We start from the raw sequence: 19,529 nt of genomic DNA, 5'->3' as shown, positions 1-19,529 counted from the left end.
AGAAGGCGGTTTCTCTAGAAGGTGTAATGGCAAACTGGAAGCAGACAGTGATTGCTTTGCCACCACATGGGAGAGTCTTTGAGAGTGAGTCCACTCTAAGTGAGGGCAGAGCTCAGAGACAGGAGAGGGAATCAGGGGCACCAACTGCATTTCAGCGTTCTCACCACTCCTTGTCTGAACCTGTGTTCACCTTGGAATCCCATCTATGAAGCCTGGATTTTGTTTAAAGTGCATTCATTGTTGATGACCCAAAATAGTGCTCATGGGACACACAGCAAGGAGCAAATGCACAGAGAGATTGATGCAAGGAATTTATTTGGGCTGGGAGGGAAATTGATGACATGGCAAAGTGAAAAACCAGCTCCCTTCTAGATGTCAAAGCAAATTGTGATTTATCTGCAGCAAAGCAGGTAAAAGATGCCATTCAGTCTGCAGCTTCCTGCCACGCGCTCCCCAGCATTGCATCGGGGTCTTCTGCAGGTGCACACAGCTCCTGCCCTTACACCTGCAGACACAGAGAAAGTGTGAGAATCAGTGCTGGGCAGGAGGAGAGTCTGGGGAGGTGCAGTCTGGGTGGGCAGGTTCCTCCTGTAAGTGCATTACAGAGAGTGGCCTGTGCAGACTCAGCCTATTGGAGCAAAGGAACATGGCAAGCTGAGGTCACCCACATGGTCAGACACACACTTTCGCCTGCCTTCACTCCTGCCCCATCACACATATGACTGAATACACCTTCATACACATTTCCCATTCCTAAATGTTCCTTCTGAGAGAAAGAAGAAAATTGTCTCCCTGTGACTAAGGCGACCCATTTAGATCCTGAAAGCAGTGGTCAGTAAGTGTCTTCATGTTCTAGACCTAGTACTATCTTGGAATCAAATGTTTTTGGATGAAAGAAGTCCTCTGCCAAGAGTTATCAGTCACTCACTGTTCAATGAGAAATTTGAGGGCTCTGGGGCTTAAGTGAAGTCACTTCAGTGACTGTGGCTGGCCTGAGTCTGGGGCCCATCTGCCGTCCTGCCTTTGTACTCTGTGTGTCCTACAGGAAGGCAGCTCTCACCTGCATCCTGAGCCGAGTTTTCATCCCCTGTAAAGGAGATGGTTGCCACCTGGTCCTCTTGTCCTGGCTGCTGCTGGTCTGGGGCCTCCTCAACTCTTGCTCCGAGAGGCTCAGCCTGGGCCTGGAGGGCCAGCAGGAGAAGGGCAGCGAGGAGGGCGAGGGTCCTCATGGCTGGAGTCACCTGGGGGATTGGAGGAAGGGTCCTGAGAGTGTGGAGGAAGACATCGGCTGCATTTGTAGGTGTGTGAGGAGCAGGTTCACAGCCCGTGGCTGTGTCTCCATTGGATGGGAGGAGGGGGAGCCTTGTCCTTGAGGTCCTCAAGGCAAACTGACAATGACGAACAACACTCTGCTAAGGTTTTCTATTTCCCACTTAGATTTCCTATTTCCCTTTAGATCAAATGTTTCCTTTTTAAAATTTGAAAAGCAAGTTCCTCTGGAGCACAGAGGAGTAGAAGGTGAGCTCTCCTGAGCAGGGCTCAGGGCCGTGTCACCCTCTGAAGGGGGTATTGAGGTCAGGGGGTGAGCAGGCTCCTGCCTGAGCAGGAGTGGAGCTCACAGTGGCCTCATCAGGGGTGACAGGAGCTCAGCAGGATCCTGGGCAGAGAGCGGCCTAAGCTGAAACCTGTTGATGTTTTCCATCTTTTGGAGCAAGCAGTGGCTACTTAGAACCTGTGTCTAAAGTGCACCACCTGATGTAGAATGTACATTATTGGACCTTTATCTCACATCAAATGGATTTAAAACCTCAACACAAGACCTGAGAACAGAGGACGACTGAAAGGACACGTAGAGGTGCCTTCTTGACCCTGGACTGGGCAGTGAGGTCTTGCCTGTGACACCAAAGGCAGAGGCAACAGAAGCCAAGGTGGAACTATGGGGTGGCCTCAGAGCAGGCAGCTTTCCACACACAGGAAGCCACCAGCTGGATGAGGAAGCACACCAGGAAGTGGAGAAAACACAGGGAAAGCAGGAGTTCAGACAGGATTCATGTCCACAGACACAGGCAACAGAGCACGTCAGTAGCCAAACCAAATGACCTGGTTGAAACATGAGCAGCAGACGTCAGTGGACATTTCTCAAAATCAGGGAATGTTTGAAGGAGCCACTGTTCTGAGCAGGACAGAACCCGTAGGGTGCGTTTGTCTGGAGCCTTTGAGCTCCTCAGTAACTTAGCTGAGAGGTACACCCCTGGGCAGCTCCCAGGGGCCTGCAGAGGACCCCCGCAGGGCCTCCCACATGGGGATCCTGCACAGAGGAAGTGCTATCAGGCCAATGAGGTGAGCAGAGGGCACAGCTCTAGAGCTTTCAGTTACTCACAGATCCTCAGCGAGGCTGGGCGACTGAAGCAGGCAGAGAGCAGTCCTGAGTCCCAGGTCTCCTGCAGCCACAGCAGCCACACACTCACAGGACACACTTCCCCTATTTAAAGGGCACTGGGTGGGGTGTCGTCATCTCTGTGTGTTTCTATTGGGCATTTCCAACATCTCTTGCACAAGGGCGATTGAACAATGAGTTGTGGTGGTGGGGTCAGAAGAGGGGCCCAAAGGGCCATCTTCCCTTTGTCCAGCTGTCTTTGCCTGGTCTAGGTGGTGACCAAGCTCCTTCTCCCTTCCTCCTAAGGTGGTAGACCCTGTGGCTGAGGCTGAAGCACCCAGAGCAGAGAAACATTAAAAGGTGTCAGGAAATCATAGTCTGCAGGTCATATTCATGCTTTGCTAAGATGACTAAGATAAGATCGGCAAGACCACCCAAGAGGGCTTAGAATAAACTCTTGATCAGCCTCCCGGTGGCTGGGGTCTCACCAGGAGAGCCAATTAGAGCTTTTGGCATAGTGGGCAGCCTGGGACCCGGGTGAGCTCGTATGCCAGTCTTGCCTGTGTTGTGGAGCTGGGCAGACCACACTGGAGTCTCCCTTACTGATGGATGTGCATGCAGCATGCAGTTCCCAAAGAATCCAGCATCTAATTGTTTGGCCTGTAGAAAGGCCGGGGTAAAGGACTGTAGGAGCATCTGGGCCAAGCACTCATCAGATTGATGGCCCTCAAGGAGGCTGCCAAGATGGTAGAGAGATTGTCCTTAGCCGTTCCCTCTGGGGTTGTGAGGTCAAAGACATTGTACCCAAACCAGTGCTGAGCAGTCTCAAGGCATCCCTCAGTGGAAAAACACTAGTCTAGTTTGCATGAGTCCTGGGTTCAATTGGCAAAACTGAACATAAAAAAATACCTGTTATATGTAAGATGGTGAAGAGTGACATTTATGTCTATATACTGTTCCTTACCATCTCATGCCTCCTCATGGTGTGGTAAATGGGACCAGGTTCGTCGAAAAGAGAAATGAAAATAACAACCCCTAAGTACCCCCTTATTAGTCTCTTAGAAGGAGCATGATTCTAAATAGGCAAGGTTGTGGTGCCATGTGCCTAGGCTTCAGGACCATCTCAGAAGCCCTGCTGTGTCTCTGTCAAGCAAGAGAAGTTAGACATAAGCATTGGCAGCAACTGGGTGAGTCTCAGAGAGGCTGAGGGTTTAGTCTTGTGTCAGATGGTGAAGGCCAGGTCCTCAGGGAGGCTGCACTGCAGGGGACTCCAGGCCAGTGTCCTGTGGAGCCAGCAGAGGTTTGAGGAACTGGGCACAGGTCTCAGTACAGCACAGGGCCATATTAGGAATGGGGTGTCAAGGGACAATTATAGGGGCCTTGTTGCTGTCTGGAGGGGCCCAGCAAAATGTGGATGTGGAGAGGAACATTGGTGGTGTGTGCAAGAGGGATATCCTGGCAGTTGTTACAACCTCTGGTGGCCCCCAGAAGTTAGAACATAAAGCAACTCCAATCCCTAAGTGTTTCCCCACTGAGGCAGGAGAGAGCGGCATTATTGGGAAATCCAGTTAGACTGGCTGTTGTAATGTGTGGGTCTCCTAGTTCCACGAGTTTTGCATAACTACTGGGCAGCTTCCCAACTGGCCTCGGCCTTGTGGCTTCCTTACAGTAGGAGGCATAGCTAATGAGGCCTCACTGAAGGCAAACAGTGTCTCAGAAAATGCCATTCTGTGGGGTCATGTTCTGGGTATTTAGGTAAGCATGAGCCCAGTTAAGTGCCATGCAAGTCAAGTCTACTGGACATGACCGGCACTGTCTCAGCTGGCTAAGGATGTCCCCAGCCTCTGCAGCAAAAGAGAGAGTATGCAGGTGACCATTGAGTGAGATCCGTTGCTGTCTCCATTCTGTTTCCCCTGTGACCTCTAGGTATGATGTTTTGTTCTGAAGCAGTGACATTCCACCAATGGTCTCATGGATGGAGGTGTTTGGTCATCTGGATGTGGGCGTCATCTTACCTGTGTCCACTCACAAAGGGAAGTGGAGGATTGGGCATCTGGTGCCTAATGCAAGCCTTTGAGGCCAGAACACCTTGATTTGCATCAGGGCTGCACAAGCCTGTTAACTGCTGTGGGTCTTGCTGGTGCAGGCTTTATGGTGCTCCTGAGTCACACAGGGTGCTCCTGATCATATGTGGCATCTGTTGGTGGCTTGTGCACATCCTGGAGACTGGGATGACTACACGGGAAGTCTCTGGGATCTCTTCATGTGAAGCTCCTAGCCTGGGGCCCTGAGTCTGGGTTTGTGCTGCATAGCATCACTGACCAATGCAGAGGAGAGCCTGGCCATCAGAGGGCCGGCTGCCCATTTGTAAGATTTGAGCTGGGGTCGCAGAGTCCTGGCTGTGTTTATGGATTGGAGCCAGGGGGCCCATTTAGGGTGTAAGGATTGAAATCCTGGGCTCTCTGCCTCCCTGTACCAGCTTTCCAGCATACCTGGGATTGTAGGCTGCGGTACTACAGCAGACCCGGAAGGCCTGTCTTTACAAACTACCTGACGGGCACCCAACAGCATCACCATCACCCCACTGCACAGAAGATTCCAAGCAAGGCCCACCATAAACAATGCCGCCTTCCTCTACTTGGGGCTGTCTTCGCAGTGCTCCCTGTCAGCATCCATAGGGACCAACACTTGTTAGTGACTTCCTGTGCCTCTGGCATAGGCCAGGCCTTTATTGGTACTTCCATGTGGTCATCATTTAGTGTGGCCAGTATCCATTCTTTGAGGGCTGCCTCTTCGTGTCTGGTGACCCAGGCTGAGTCACCTGTGGGACTAAGAGCCATCATCTCCATGGCTTGGGGGTGGGGTGAGCTAGTAAGCAACCTTTAAAACTGGTGAAACCCGAGCTTCTGTGAAGGCTGCGTGTTGCTTGGGAAAGTAGGTCCAGCCAGAGCCCGTTGTACGTGCTCTTTGCCTGCAATACTGTGCTCTCGGGCCAGAAGGTATTGTAGCTTAGTCTGTCCCCAAGGGGTGGGTCCTCATTAAATGTTGGAGGGCAGAATGCATGACATCTGGTAAAGCTAGGGTGTATGTCAGTATTGGAGAATATATAAATGTTATTATCTCTATGGGAAATGACCCTGAATCTTTCTCGATGGCCATAGTGATCTAGGCTCAATAGTGATGAGGTCCAGTGGCCAAAGTTCAGGAGTTAGTGAGTGTTAGGCTCTTGGAAGGAGCATGCTGTGCTTGGGGTCTGTGCATTCTTCAGGCTAAGTGATAAGGAGATCAGGAGTCCATTTTAACAGAGGGGACCACGGGATGGGCAACCCTAGGCAAAGTGGACACACTGTGGGGTCTCCTGGGCCACCGTAGCTGTGGAGTGGAGGGGTTCTGATCTGAATGGATGATACTGTGTTATCCAAAAGCAGGAAGCCAGGAATATCAAGTGTGATGTTCCGCTGAGGTGTCTGCATGGGAGAAACCCACAGAGGCTGAGACAGTGACTGTCTCTGCTCCTGGCTGCAGAGGGAACAATAGCACTGTGGTGGGGTGGGGAGAGACCAAGGAAGTCTCTTTTCCACTAGCAGAAAGGTTACCTTCCCTAGGAACAAGGCAGTGCCAGGCCTTATGCCATTGCTCAGGGCCACCAGCATTTGCAGTCACAGGTGATGTTGGGCCAGGGGTGAAGTAAGGGCCCCCTGAGGATTGTGGCCCCTCCAGCTTGTCCACAGAGCCCTGAGGATGGAGGCTGAGTCATACCTCTGCCAGCACGGAGGCAAGAGGCCTATGAACCTGGAAGGAAAGGGAACACTGCTGATGTCCTGGTATAGGGACAAAGAGGGGGTTTGGACTGCCTCACTTTGAGGAGGGACATCAGGGGACTGTCACTCAGCTCTGTGTGGAGCCAAGAGCCAAGAAGTATAGTCATGGTCACAGCAATATGGCTGAATCACCTGCCTTATAGTCGGAAACAGCTTTGGGCCTGAAGCCCCTTGGGTAATGCACCAGAGACGCATTGCCTGTAGGTTGTTGGGGCATCATCTACTAATGTGACTCAAGCAGGTTCAGGGTCCTTCCTGAATGTTAAAGAAGTCACATAGCCATCGGCCCAGTCACATCACCAGCTCATGCACATGACCTGGAAATAGTGAAAAGGAACCCGAGTGTGGTCTTTAGCCTTGGCATCCTTCACTGCCCTCCAGAGTACCTGTCTCTGCAAGCTGGCTGAGCCCAACTCTCTCCCTGGGGTTGGGGTTGTCCCCCTCCTAGGTGGGTCAGCCGCTGTCCAAGGAGCTGAATACTGTGTGGCTCCTGGTTCCCTTCCCTCAGCTCTCCCAGGGGACTTCCCAGGTCAGCAGACATCCATGCTGTCTGCACTGAGGTCAGTTCCTGTGTGTTTGTGGGAGGGGGCTGAGTAACAGGGTCGCCCTGTCCTTCTGTCCTTTCAGAGACTCACTGTGTCAGGATGGCTGCTTCTGCAGTCACCATTTCCATTAGAGCAGAGGCCATGGAGAATGCAAAACACAGAGCACAGCTGGACTCTGCTCACAGTGGCAGTGGGGCAAGGTGGCTTTACCTGTAGCAGACAGGTGAGTTTCTAAAGGGCTTGAGGACCTGGGCCTCCAGGATCCTCCGTGTGAGGAGGACATTAGTTAATCTGAGGGAACTGTGCGTGATTGTGCATATGGAGATAGGAAGAAGAGAGTTCTAGAAGGAACAAGGACATGACCCCTGAGATCCTGCTGTTCCTGTTGCAGACACAGTGCAAGTCCAGTGGGGGAGATGGCACTGGGCAGGAGGCTCAGGCACAGCAATGTGTGTCAGGGACTTGGTGGGAGCCTCACAGGGAGCAGTACGTGTAGAGTTCGCATTCCTCTTTCTCTGGTCCCTGCACTGTCCTCCTCTCTGAGGCCTGTGTCCTGTGTTCACACAGGGACGAAGCTTCGGAGCCTCCTTTTCCTGCAGCGTCCATGGCCCTGAAGAATCAGTGACCCAGCCAGGGCCTGCCCTCTCCACCCTTCCCTCATGGTTTCACCTGCCCCCCACCCCAAACTCTCTGTACATTCCTTGCTTGTTGCCTGCTTTAACATTCCAACAAGATAGGAGGGAAAATACCCTGGGTGTTTTAGGACAAGGAGGCCGTTGCTTTGATGCTTGTTCCAAAATGAAGGTACATGTCATGTGCTCTTGATTCTAGGCCTGTGGACTTCCTGACCAACATAAGCCTCACACATGCTCGCTGCTGATTTCTGTGCCCAGCCTGGGAGTTACAGTCTCTGCCTTTTGTTTCCTGGATGCTGCTATGGTGGGAACGTTGGTGTCCCACTAAATACATATGTTTAAATTTTACACCCAAAGCTCATGACATTAAGCACTCTGGTAGTTGAGATCAAGAGGTCAGCACCTGTATAGATGGACCACTTCATAAAAGTGGTCTAGGGAGTTGCCTTGTCCCACCATGTGCAGACACATCCAGAAGGTACCAACTATGAACCAGGAAGCCTGTCTTACCAAACATTGAATTTTCTGGCTCCTTCATCTTGGACTTCACAGCCTCCACAAAGGTGGGAAATTAGTTTTTGTGGTTTACAAGCTCCAGGATACATGGTATTTTATCATGCCAGCCCAAGTGGACTAAGAGATGTCACTCTGTAACTCGTTCACCAGGTTTCAGGAAGCCCAGGTGTCCCAGGAAGAGAACACAGGAACAAGAAGCCTCTAGCCATGATGGACCATAAATAGTTACAGCCAGCTTCCTAGGAAAAGCATGCCCTGATTCATTGTGTTCGTTTGCAAATGTCAGTGGTCAAAATCCTCCAAGCTACAGACATTAAAACTGTTTCAAAAAACTTCCCCTCTTGAGCTGGACGAACTGATTCCAGCCCATTCACAGCCCTGTCTGAGCTACCAGATGGTGGCCAGTACCAAAGTGTCAACTTATGGTAAGACATCCTGCAGTGACTTCTATATCCCCAAAAGGCACTCCTTCTGCCCATGGAGTTGACCAAAGCCCAAGGGCTAGAGTGTGTGTTCACACCTGTGAATGGTTTCAGGCCCCTAAGTGCTGGTGGGTTCTTAAGCAGAATCAGGGGAATGGGGCAATTTCACAGGCCTGCAGAGAGGTGGGCCTGATGCATTTTTTTTTTGGTCAACTTTTGCTTGCCCAACATGTTGGTGACGTGGGATTGACTCTTCTCAATTCCTTTCCCGGGTATAAAAAATAACAGACTCTGTGAATCGACAAAGATTCTGGACGGTGGAATATTTTGATGGGCAACATCTCTTGCTGCACACACCTGGGGATGCAGGAACAATATGTGATCCAGGTGAGGTGCAGAATCTTCCCTCAGGGACAGATTCAGAAAGTTCTTCTTTTTTTTTTTTCTGGGTGTGTGTTTGCGGGCTCAATGGGGAAGGAAGTAAATGTTTTCTCCAGGATGCTAAGCTACTAGGCCAGGTAGAGTTGTCCTTGAGTGGCTTTGCCATCACAGGAGACCTGGGCCAAGAGCATGATCAAGGCAGAAGAAAGAAGCAAAGGTAAGGACAACATTCCCACTCATCCCTGAGTCCTGGAACCAGCCTCTCTGTGAAGTCAGAAATCCTGTTGAAATTCCCAGGCCCAGGTAGCAGCTTCTGACAGAGCTGGAGGGTTTTGAGGGTCAACTCCAAGACTCACACTAGTGCACAAGGTAAGCTTGAAAAATAGCAAGCACAGAGAAGTAGACACACAGACATTAGATTGCACAAGGGGTAAATTAAGAGCAGAGCCTAGTTGATGTGGGTGCAGCCTGGTCTTCAGACTCCCCTGGTGACTCAGTGCTCTGCCAAGTGTGAGAAACACCTCCCATCTGCTGATTGACAGGATGTAAGCCACCAAGTGAGGGGAGGTAAGGCAGTGGGTGAGGTTGGGGACCAGAGGCCCTGAGGCTGATAGTCAGAGGGAGGCCTGCAAGTGATGGCCAGAGTTAGAGTGTGGCCCTGGGTCAAGAGCAGAAGGCAGAGTAGGGAGGGCAGGTGTCGTCTAGGGTCACAGGACAGGGAATTTGGTATGTTGAATAGCAGGCCATGTTAGACTGAAAAACATTTTCCACTTCCCTGTATGTTTTTCGATTCGTTTCTAGTGGCAAAGGGAAGAATTAAGCAAGCCCTTAAAATACAGGGGAACTTTTCTCATTATTTACATTCTGGTGGTAAGCAGAGGTTTGAAAATTGAACATCAGAAGGAAAACCAAAAGAGTAACTGAAGTCAAAATGTTGAAGAACTGTGTGTTTTCCATGTTTTTTTGCAGCTAGATTCACAGAAGCCTCGACATGTCAGCAACCTATGTGTCCCTCCATGGAGAAGTGCCAAGGAGATGTGGTATCTGCACATTCACAGTGGAGATATTTTCCGTCGTACAAACTTGAGTGAGCCCAGAGGACACTAGTTAAGTGACAAACGCCAGGCACATCTTAGTCATGAATCTAAGTTTTTCTCATAGAAGTAGGGAGTGGAATAATGTTCTAGCAAGAGGGAGAGATGAGAGGAGGGATTGAGGCTTGGTTGATGGACACAGTGGGTTACTATAGGCCACAAGCTCTTGTGTTCTACTGCATGGTGACCCTAGTCAAAAATAATGTATTGTGCATTTCAAAATAGGAGGAAGAGAAGATTTTGACTGTTTCACCCCAAATAAATGCTAAGTGTTTGAGGTGATATGTTCACTAATTACCGGTCTTGATTACCTGACTTGATGATCATTCAGCATATACACCATAAATTTGTACAATCATTAGGTGTTAGCTCAAATAATTAGTAAGTAAAGGGATGTCTTCTGATTTAAAGGAATATTGCCCAGGCACTTTTTATTTTATTATTTTTTAAAAATATTTTCTTTTGTTATTTTCATATTTTATTTTTTATTGGTTGTTCAAAACATTACAAAACTCTTAACATATCATATTTCATACATTTGATTCAAGTGAGTTATGAACTCCCATTTTTACCCCAAATACAGATTGCAGAATCACATCGTTATACATCCACCTTTTTACATAATGCCATACTAGTGCCTGTTGTATTCTGCTACCTTTCCTATCGTATACTATGCCCCCTCCCCTCCCCTCCCCTCCCCTTTTCTCTCCCTACCCCATCTTTTGTAGTTCAATTCTCTCCCTTGTTTTTTTCCCTTTCCCCTCACTTCCTCTTATATGTAATTTTGAAAAACAATGAGTGTCTCCTTCCATTTCCATGCAATTTCCCTTCTGTCTCCATTTCCCTCCCACCTCTCCTCCCTGTTTATTTTTAATCTTTTCCTCATGCTCTTCCTCCCTGCTCTGTTCTTAGTTGCTCTCCTTTTATCAAAGAAGACATTTGGCATTTGTTTTTTATGGATTGGCTAGTTTCACTTAGCATAATCTGCTCTAATGCCATCCATTTCCCTGCAAATGCCATGATTTTGTCATTTTTTCGTGCTGAGTAATACTCCATTGTGTATAAATGCCACATTTTTTTTTATCCATTCATCTATTGAAGGGCATCTAGGTTGGTTCGACAGTCTAGCTATTGTGAATTGTGCTGCTATGAACATCGATGTGTCAGTATCCCTGTAGTACGCTCTTTTAAGGTCTTCAGGGAATTGTCCGAGAAGGGCAATAGCTGGTTCAAATGGTGGTTACATTCCCAGCTTTCCCAGGAATCTCCATACTGCTTTCCAAATTGGCCACACCAATTTGCAGTCCTACCAGCAATGTACAAGTGTACCCTTTTCCCCACATCCTCGCCAGCACTTGTTGTTGTTTGACTTCATAATGGCTGCCAATCTTACTGGAGTGAGATGGTATCTTAGGGTGGTTTTGATTTGCATTTCTCTGACTGCTAGAGATGGTGAGCATTTTTTCATGTACTTGTTGATTGATTGTATGTCCTCCTCTGAGAAGTGTCTGTTTAGGTCTTTGGCCCATTTGTTGATTGGGTTATTTGTTATCTTATTGTCTAAATTTTTGGGTTCTTTGTATACTCTGGATATTAGGGCTCTATCTGAAGTGTGAGGAGTAAAAATTTGTTCCCAGGATGTAGGCTCCCTATTTACCTCTCTTATTGTTTCTCTTGCTCAGCAAGAGAAACAATAAGAGAGATAAACAGGGGAAAAAAAACTAAAAAAAAAAAAAAAAAACTAGTTTAAGTAAGTCCCATTTGTTGATTCTTGTTATTACTCTTGTGCTATGGGTGTACTATTAAGGAATTTGGAGCCTGACCCCACAATATGTAGTTCGGAGCCAACTTTTTCTTCTATCAGATGCAGAGTCTCTGATTTGATATCAAGCTCTTTGATCCATTTCTAGTGAACTTTTGTGCATGGCGAGAGAAAGGGATTCGGTTTCATTTTGTTGCATATGGATTTCCAGTTTTACCAGCACCATTTGTTGAAGATGCTTCCTTCCTCCATTGCATGTTTTTAGCGCCTTTATCAAATATAAGAAAGTCTTAATTTTGTGGATTGGTCTCTGTGTCCTCTATTCTGTACCATTGGTCCACCCGCCTGTTTGGTACCAGTACCATGCTGTTTTGGTTACTATTGCTCTGTAGTATAGTTTGAAATCTGGTCTCGCTATACCGTCTGATTCACGCTTCCTGCTTAGAATTCCTTTTGCTATTCTGGGTCTTTTATTTTTCCATATGAATTTCATGATTGCTTTATCTATTTCTACTAGAAATGCTGTTGGGATTTTGATTGGCCTTGCATTAAACCTATAGGGAACTTTGGGTAATATCGCCATTTTGATGATGTTAGTTCTGCCTATCCATGAACAGGGTATATTTTCCCATCTTCTAAGATCTTCTTCTATTTCTCTCTTTAGGGTTCTGTAGTTTTCATTGTATAAATGTTTCACCTCTTTTGTTAGGTTGATTCCCAAGTATTTTATTTTTTTTGAGGATATTGTGAATGGGGTGGTTGTCCTCATTTCCATTTCAGAAGATTTGTCGCTGATATACAGGAATGCCTTTGATTTATGCGTGTTGATTTTATATCCTGCCACTTTGCTGAATTCATTTATTAGTTCTAGTACATGCTTTGTAGACCCTTTTGGGTGTGTTAGATATAGAATCATATCATTTGCAAATAGTGATAGTTTAAGTTCTTCTTTTCCTATTTTTATGCCTTTAATTTTTTGTCTGTCTAATTGCTCTGGCTAGTATTTTGAGAGCTAAATTGAATAGAAGTGGTGAGAGAGGGCATCCCTGTCTTGTTCCAGATTTTAGAGGGAATGCCTACAGTTTTTCTCCATTTAGATTGATGCTAGCCTGAGGCTTAGCATATATAGCTTTTACAATGTTGAGGTAAGATCCTGTTATCCCTAGTTTTTCTAGCATTTTGAACATAAAGGGATGCTGTACTTTGTCGAATGCTTTTTCTGCGTCTATGGAGGTGATCATGTGGTTCTTATCGTTAAGTCTATTGATGTGGTGAATAACATTTATTGATTTCCGTATATTGAACCAGCCTTGCATCCCAGGGATGAATCCTACTTGATCATGGTGCACAATTTTTTTGATATGCTTTTGTATTTGATTCGCCAGGATTTTATTGAGGATTTTTGCATCTAAGTTCATTAGAGATATTGGTCTGTAGTTTTCTTTCTTTGAAGTGTCTTTGTCTGGTTTCGGGATCAGGGTAATGTTGGCCTCATAGAATGAATTTGGAAGAGCTCCTTCTTTTTCTATTTCTTGAAATAACTTGAAAAGTATAGGTATTAATTCTTCTGTGAAGGTTTTGTAAAATTCCGCTGTATACCCATCCAGGTCCAGGGCTTTCCTTGGTTGGTAGTCTTTTGATGCTCTTCTTCTATTTCCTCCTTTGTTATTGGTCTGTTTAAATTGTGTGTATCTTCCTGACTCAATCTGGACAAATCATATGACTTAAGAAATTTATCAATATCTTCACTATCTTCTATTTTGTTGGAATATAGGGTTTCAAAATAATTTCCGATTATCTTCTGTATTTCTGTAGTGTCCGTTGTGATATTGCGTTTCTCATCCCATATGTTAGTAATTTGAGTTCTCTCTCTTCTTCTCTTCTTTAGCATGTCTAAGGGTCTGTCAATCTTATTTATTTTTTCGAAGAACCAACTTTTAGTTTTATCAATTTTTCAATGTTTTTTTGTTTTGTTTCAATTTCGTTGATTTCCGCTCTGATTTTAATTATTTCTTGCCTTCTACTACATTTGCTGTTGTTTTGCTCTTTCTTTTCTAGGGTTTTGAGATGAAGTGTGAGCTCATTTATTTGTTGGTTTTTCCTTTTTTTGAGGAATGAACTCCAGGCAATGAATTTCCCTCTTAAAACTGCTTTCATTGTGTCCCATAGATTCCGACATGCTGTGTCTGTATCTTCATTTATCTCTAAGAATTTTTTGATTTCCTCCTTTATGTCTTCTGTAACCCATTGATCATTCAGTAGCATATTGTTCATTTTCCAGGTGTTGCAGGATTTTTCCTTCCTTCTTTTATCATTGATTTCCAGTTTCATTCCATTATGATCAGATAAGATAAATGGTATTATCTCCACACCTTTATATTTACTAAGGGTTGCCCTATGCCATAATATATGGTCTATCTTTGAGAAGGATCCTTGTGCTGCTGAGAAGAACGTGTATTCACTTGATGATGGTTGATATATTCTATATATGTCGGTTAAGTCTAGGTTATTGATTGTGTTATTGAGTTCTATAGTTTCTTTATTCAACTTTGTCTGGAGGATCTGTCCAATGGAGAGAGCGGTGTGTTGAAGTCACCCATAATTATTGTGTTGTGGTCTATTTGACTCTTGAACTTGAGGAGAGTTTGTTTTATGAACGTTGCAGCACCATTATTTGGTGCATATATATATTGATAATTGTTATGTCTTGTTGGTGAATGGTTCCTTTTAACAGTATATAGTGTCCTTCTTTATCCCTTTTGATTAACTTAGGTTTGAAGTTGATTTTATTCGATATGAGTATGGCCACTCCTGCTTGCTTCTGAGGACCATGTGAGTGGTATGATTTTTCCCAATCTTTCACCTTCAGCCTGTGTATGTCTTTTCCTGTCATATGAATCTCCTGAAGGCAGCATATTGTTGGATCTGTTTTTTTAATCCAGGTTACTAGCCTATGTCTCTTGATGGGTGAATTTAAGCCATTAACATTTAGGGTTACTATTGATATATGGTTTGTATTTCCAGTCATGCTTATTTATTTATTTATTTATTTATTTATTTTAATTTAGATAGTTTTTCCTCTTTGGTTATTTTCCCCCCCTTTACTGAGTTACCTCCCACTGTTAGTTTTGGGTGCTGTTTTTCAATTCCTCTTCTTGTAGCGTTTTGCTCAAAATGCCTTGCAGTGCTGGTTTTCTGGCTGCGAATTCTTTTAACTTTTGTTTATCGTGAAATGTTTTAATTTCATTGTCAAATCTGAAGCTTAATTTTGCAGGATACAGTATTCTTGGTTGGAATCCATTATTTTTCAGCATTTGAAATACGTTGTTCCAGGATCTTCTCGCTTTCAACATCTGTGATGAAAAATCAGCTGTTAACCTAATTGGTTTACCCCTGAATGTAATCTGCCTCCTTTCTCTTGTAGCTTTTAATATTCTCTCCTTGTTCTGTATGTTGGATACCTTCATAATTATGTGTCTTCGAGTTGGTCTATTACGGTTTTGTATGTTTGTGGTCCTGTAGGCTTCCAGGATTTGGCAATCCATTCCATCTTTCATATCTGGAAAGTTTTCTAAGATTATTTCATTCAACAGGTTGTTCATTCCTTTGGTTTGAACCTCTATACCTTCTTCTATCCCAATGACTCTCAAGTTTGGTTTTTTTTATGACATCTCATATCTCTTGGATGCGTTGCTCGTGGTTTCTTACCATCCTTTCTGCGTCGACTATATTCTTTTCGAGTTCATATACTTTGTCTTCATTATCGGATGTTCTGACTTCTATTTTATCTAGTCTATTTGTAATATTCTCGTTTGAGTTTTTAATTTGGTTTATGGTTTCCTGCATTTCTAGGATTACTGTTTGATTTTTTAAAAATCTCTATCTCCTGGTAGAGTTCATTTTTTTTTTTTTTTTGCAATTTGAATTTGCTTATGTAATTCGTTTTCAAAGTACTCTTTCATTGTTTGGACTTGCTGTCTACTGACTTCTCTAAGATTCCATTCCATCTGAGTCAGGTATGCCTTGAGTTCCTTCTCTGTCCATTTTTCTGATGCCTCTAGGTTCTCCTGTAAATTTAAGTTGTCCTGCATTGTTTGTAATCCTTTTTTCCCTTGTTTTTCCATGGTGTTCACGTTACTTTCTGACTCTTTTTAACTGCTGTGTTTCTGTTTTCTCCTATAAATTTATTTTGATTTTGTATATCTCTGTGGTCTCTCCGTTGTGGTGGGAGACTATGCCTAGAAATGTTGGGCTTTATTGTACTTTAAAGCTGCTTCATTGAATTCATATAAGGCTTACGGATTCTGCATGCATATAGTGATTTGTTGTCTGGTCTTAGGACTTTATGTTTAGTTTAGGTGCTATGATGGTATGAAGGTTGGTATGTCTTGGCTACTTTGGAAGATTGCTCTACTGAAGGGGGATATTAACAGGCGATTGGATTAGGGTATTTAGTAATAGCTAAGTATTTAGGAGCCCTATAGACAGCCTCAAAACAAACAATCACCTATTTGCATTTAGACAATTACACGTAGTGGAAGACGTAATGCTTGGGATGAAAGTTAGGGGGAAGGGGAAGGAAGGAGCTCTTAAAAAGAAAGAGGGAGTGAGAGATAGGTAGAAGAGAGGAGAATGGAAAGAACAATAAAACTTGAAAAGGGAAAGAAAGAAGGAAGGAAAAGAAAAAAACAAATAAATTAGAAAATAAAAAAAAAGAAAAAAAAATGAAGTCTTAGAGATCTATTTTCTTCTCTTCCCATAGGTGGAGCTGTGCCCTCTGAGCCAAGTTTCTGCCCTCTATGTGCCGGCAGCAATCCTTGTAAGACGGCTCCTGGGAGTCTCTCAATCCTGTTAGTCCAGAGCCGTTTCTCTTCAACGGCCCCTCCTCCCCTTCCTGCTGTCAGCCAGCTAGAACCCACCCCCCCCCCGCCCGCTCACCGGAGGGGCTCTCCAAGGATCTGGTTACACTTGCAGCCCCACTGCATGCCCTATTTCCTGAACGACTGAGCTCTCTCTCTGTCATTCATCCAAACCCCAGTGCTGTGGAGCGGTGCTCTGGGAACCGACAGTTTAATTTATCTGGACCCCTTTGGTGGGCACGCCCCTGGGAACTGGCGGCTAAGACCTTGGGTGTCGCCGCTGGTGTTAAGGGGAGTTGGGGGTCGGGAGTCCCCTCTGCTTCCCTCGGCCCCTACAGTCATGCCCATGGAGCTCTGGGTTGAGATTTTTGAGGTTTCCCGGCTGTATGTATCTGGTGGGGGTGGGAACCTGCTAAAGCCGATTCCGCTGGGAAGGAATCCCGTCCGCCGAACTTTGGTGACATCACCTCTCTGCTATGGCGGGCCACAGACTCCTTGCCGGAGTGTCCGAAGGGAGGGGTGGGTCTGGCCTGTCTCTGGTCTGACCCAGTCTCCATTGGTTTCAGTTCTGGTTCGCTGTTTCATGAAGGCTTGGTTAGCGACCTCTTCATACGGTCCCTATGCCGCGCCCTGGTAAACCGCCTCCTACTGTGCTGGTCTCCACGCAGCGGTGGAGGGTGGCAGGTCTGGACCTCCGTGCCGCTTGGCAGAGATTCACTCATCTGGGGCAAACTGTCAACTCCAATAATCCTACAAATTCCCCAGCAGGTCTCAGTTCAGCGGAATTTGCTAGAAGTTTCTCAGCAGGTAGAATCTGAACGTATTAATGCGTCTCTCTGTCCCCGTGTTTGAGGAGGTACTGAAAACGCTGCCTTCCTGCCCGCCGCCATGTTGGGTCTCTCCCCCATGCACTTTTTAAAAACGGGAAGGAAGATGTATTCAGAAGATCTCAATGAGGTCAAGAACGATCTATAAAAAAGCTGAAATCAACCATCTTGTAGCAAAAGGAGGATTTTTGGAGGAGAGCCGTGGAGCAGAGCTGGATAAGGTTATGGGGAGGTTGTCAGTGTCCTCCACTGTCATCTTCCTGATTTGCATTTGCTGGTTTTAGGCTTCCACTGTCTGTCAAGGAGCAAGATCTCTTTCAATTCCATTTCAAAGGGATGGCTCCACACCTGACCAAAGCTTCAGTCCTTGCTCTTTCACAGGAGTAGCCCATTGAAGGAAGAAAATGTCAAATGTCCTGTGGGCCATCAGCAAATAAGCAGTGGATATTTGCTGTTATTCATGGATTTGGGGTCTCGCTGGAGGCTGAGGAAGTTGCTGTGGGAAGACCTCACCTTCTTCCCTACCACCCCTGTGCCTGGAGGTGGCATGTGTCTCAGACCAGCCTCGATTGTCACAGCGACAACCCAGGTCATGGGGCTGTGCCCCTGCATCCACAGAGCAGACAGGGAGGCCCCACTCCTCCGTGGCCCCTCTCCCTGATTGGCAGAGGCTTCTGGGCCTATCTGTGCTGAGCTCTGCTCACCCTCTTCTGGGCTGCGTCCCTTCCCCCATGCCATGGAGGTGGACCTGGCCCTGCATGCCCCCTTTTTCTCGCACTCTGTGCCTCAAATTCGGCCCCACTCCTTCCATGAGCCTATCTGTTTCCCATGTCTGTCGTGCTGCAGGAGGAGATTGACCGCAATCACTTTTCTCAACCTGCTGTTTTTGTTTTTTAGAGAGAGAGAGAGAGAGAGAATTTTTAAAATATTTATTTATTTTTTAGTTTTCGGTGGACACATCTTTATTTGTATGTGGTGCTGAGTATCGAATCCAGGCCGCACGCATGCAAGGCGAGCGTGCTAATGCTTGAGCCACATCCCCAGCCCTCAACGTGCTCTTTTGATTTAAAAGTTCAGATGCTTCATGAAATGAAGACCATCTATTAATGTATTTCGATTAAACATAAATATCAATATTTATATATTCTTGTTTAATTCTAAAGGGTTTTAATTATTTTATTTGACATAAACTGACATGTGAATTGGATACATGGAGTGATTTTTCTCTGTAGGAGTGAATTTTCTTCCAGGCAGCTTAGAAAATAACATCATTCATATCACTAGTTGCAGGTAGATGAAATTAATAATTTTGAGATAATGCAGAAGTCAGAATTAAATTCTGCATCACCTCATACATGTTAAGGAGTTGCTTCGGTAGAGGTGAAGTGATGAGCAAAACATGGGTCATACATTCTAACTATGGGAAACCAGTCACAGAGAAAACTAAATAAAATGTATGGCATGGTTGGACCTCCATAGAGAAGGATCAAGAGAATAAGTTGGGTCTTGACTGCAGGGGAAACAGGGTGCAATTTGTAATATGGAATCACTCAAAACCCAGGGACAACATGAAATTTTAGAAGATAGCTGTGGGGAGGGTGCCGGTGGACACTGGGCTGTGGACAGCAGCCCTGAGGAGGGAACTGGAGTAGCCACATCCACAGTTTAGGAATGATGTGGAGGTTTGCAACAAGGGCCACAGACCCTCAAGCCAGTGGAGGTGTAAGACACTAAAGAATGCACCTGACCTTCTAGGGAGTACCCAGTGGTAGACCTTCATTGTTCACACAGGGGGAGGTGGTCCTTCACTGTGTGAGACCCACAGACTTGCTCTGTGCTCCCTGGGGTCACTGTCCTGGTTCCCCAGCTGTGGGTGGTCCGTGGAGCCCATTCTTGCCGTCTCACACAGGAAGACCCTTATTTGGGCTAAGACAGACCTCAGAGTTCCAGTGGAGAGCATGAGGGAAGAGGACCTGTTTCCTTGGGCTCTCTGGGAATGGGTTCACTCTGGTGGTCACTGTCATGTCTGGGTCCATCTTAGTGTCTACTAGATTGCAAATGATTCCACTTGTGTCACTGGCTCCCTCTCGGCTACCTATGGTCTCTGTTGCTCTAGGTCTTGGACCATCTACTAATGATAGACAGCGGGAGTACCACGGATGCCCTGGCACCCCTATCTCCAGTCCTGTGCTCCAGGATCCCTTGGGAAGTACTGGGTGGAGTCAGGTGAGGACTCAGGGGCTCACACTGGGCTCCTCCCAGGGGCTCTTTTGTGGTGGACTTGGGGACA

At 46.0% G+C, this 19,529-nt stretch overlaps 1 long non-coding RNA gene across 1 annotated transcript; it reads right to left on the bottom strand.

Moving 5' to 3' along the window:
- Positions 1–298: 298 nt before the first annotated feature.
- On the bottom strand, positions 299–2,484 carry LOC139705061 (uncharacterized). Its single transcript, XR_011706951.1, has 3 exons — positions 2,381–2,484; positions 1,061–1,241; positions 299–505 (listed from the first exon to the last, which is right to left on the bottom strand). It is a non-coding gene; the product is annotated as an uncharacterized lncRNA (long non-coding RNA).
- Between the last annotated feature and the right edge of the window lie 17,045 nt (positions 2,485–19,529).

This window comes from Marmota flaviventris, chromosome 3, assembly GCF_047511675.1.
Source record: "Marmota flaviventris isolate mMarFla1 chromosome 3, mMarFla1.hap1, whole genome shotgun sequence".
Taxonomy (NCBI): domain Eukaryota; kingdom Metazoa; phylum Chordata; class Mammalia; order Rodentia; family Sciuridae; genus Marmota; species Marmota flaviventris.
Note: the sequence above shows the minus strand (reverse complement) of the source record. Positions and strands in the feature narration are given on the sequence as shown.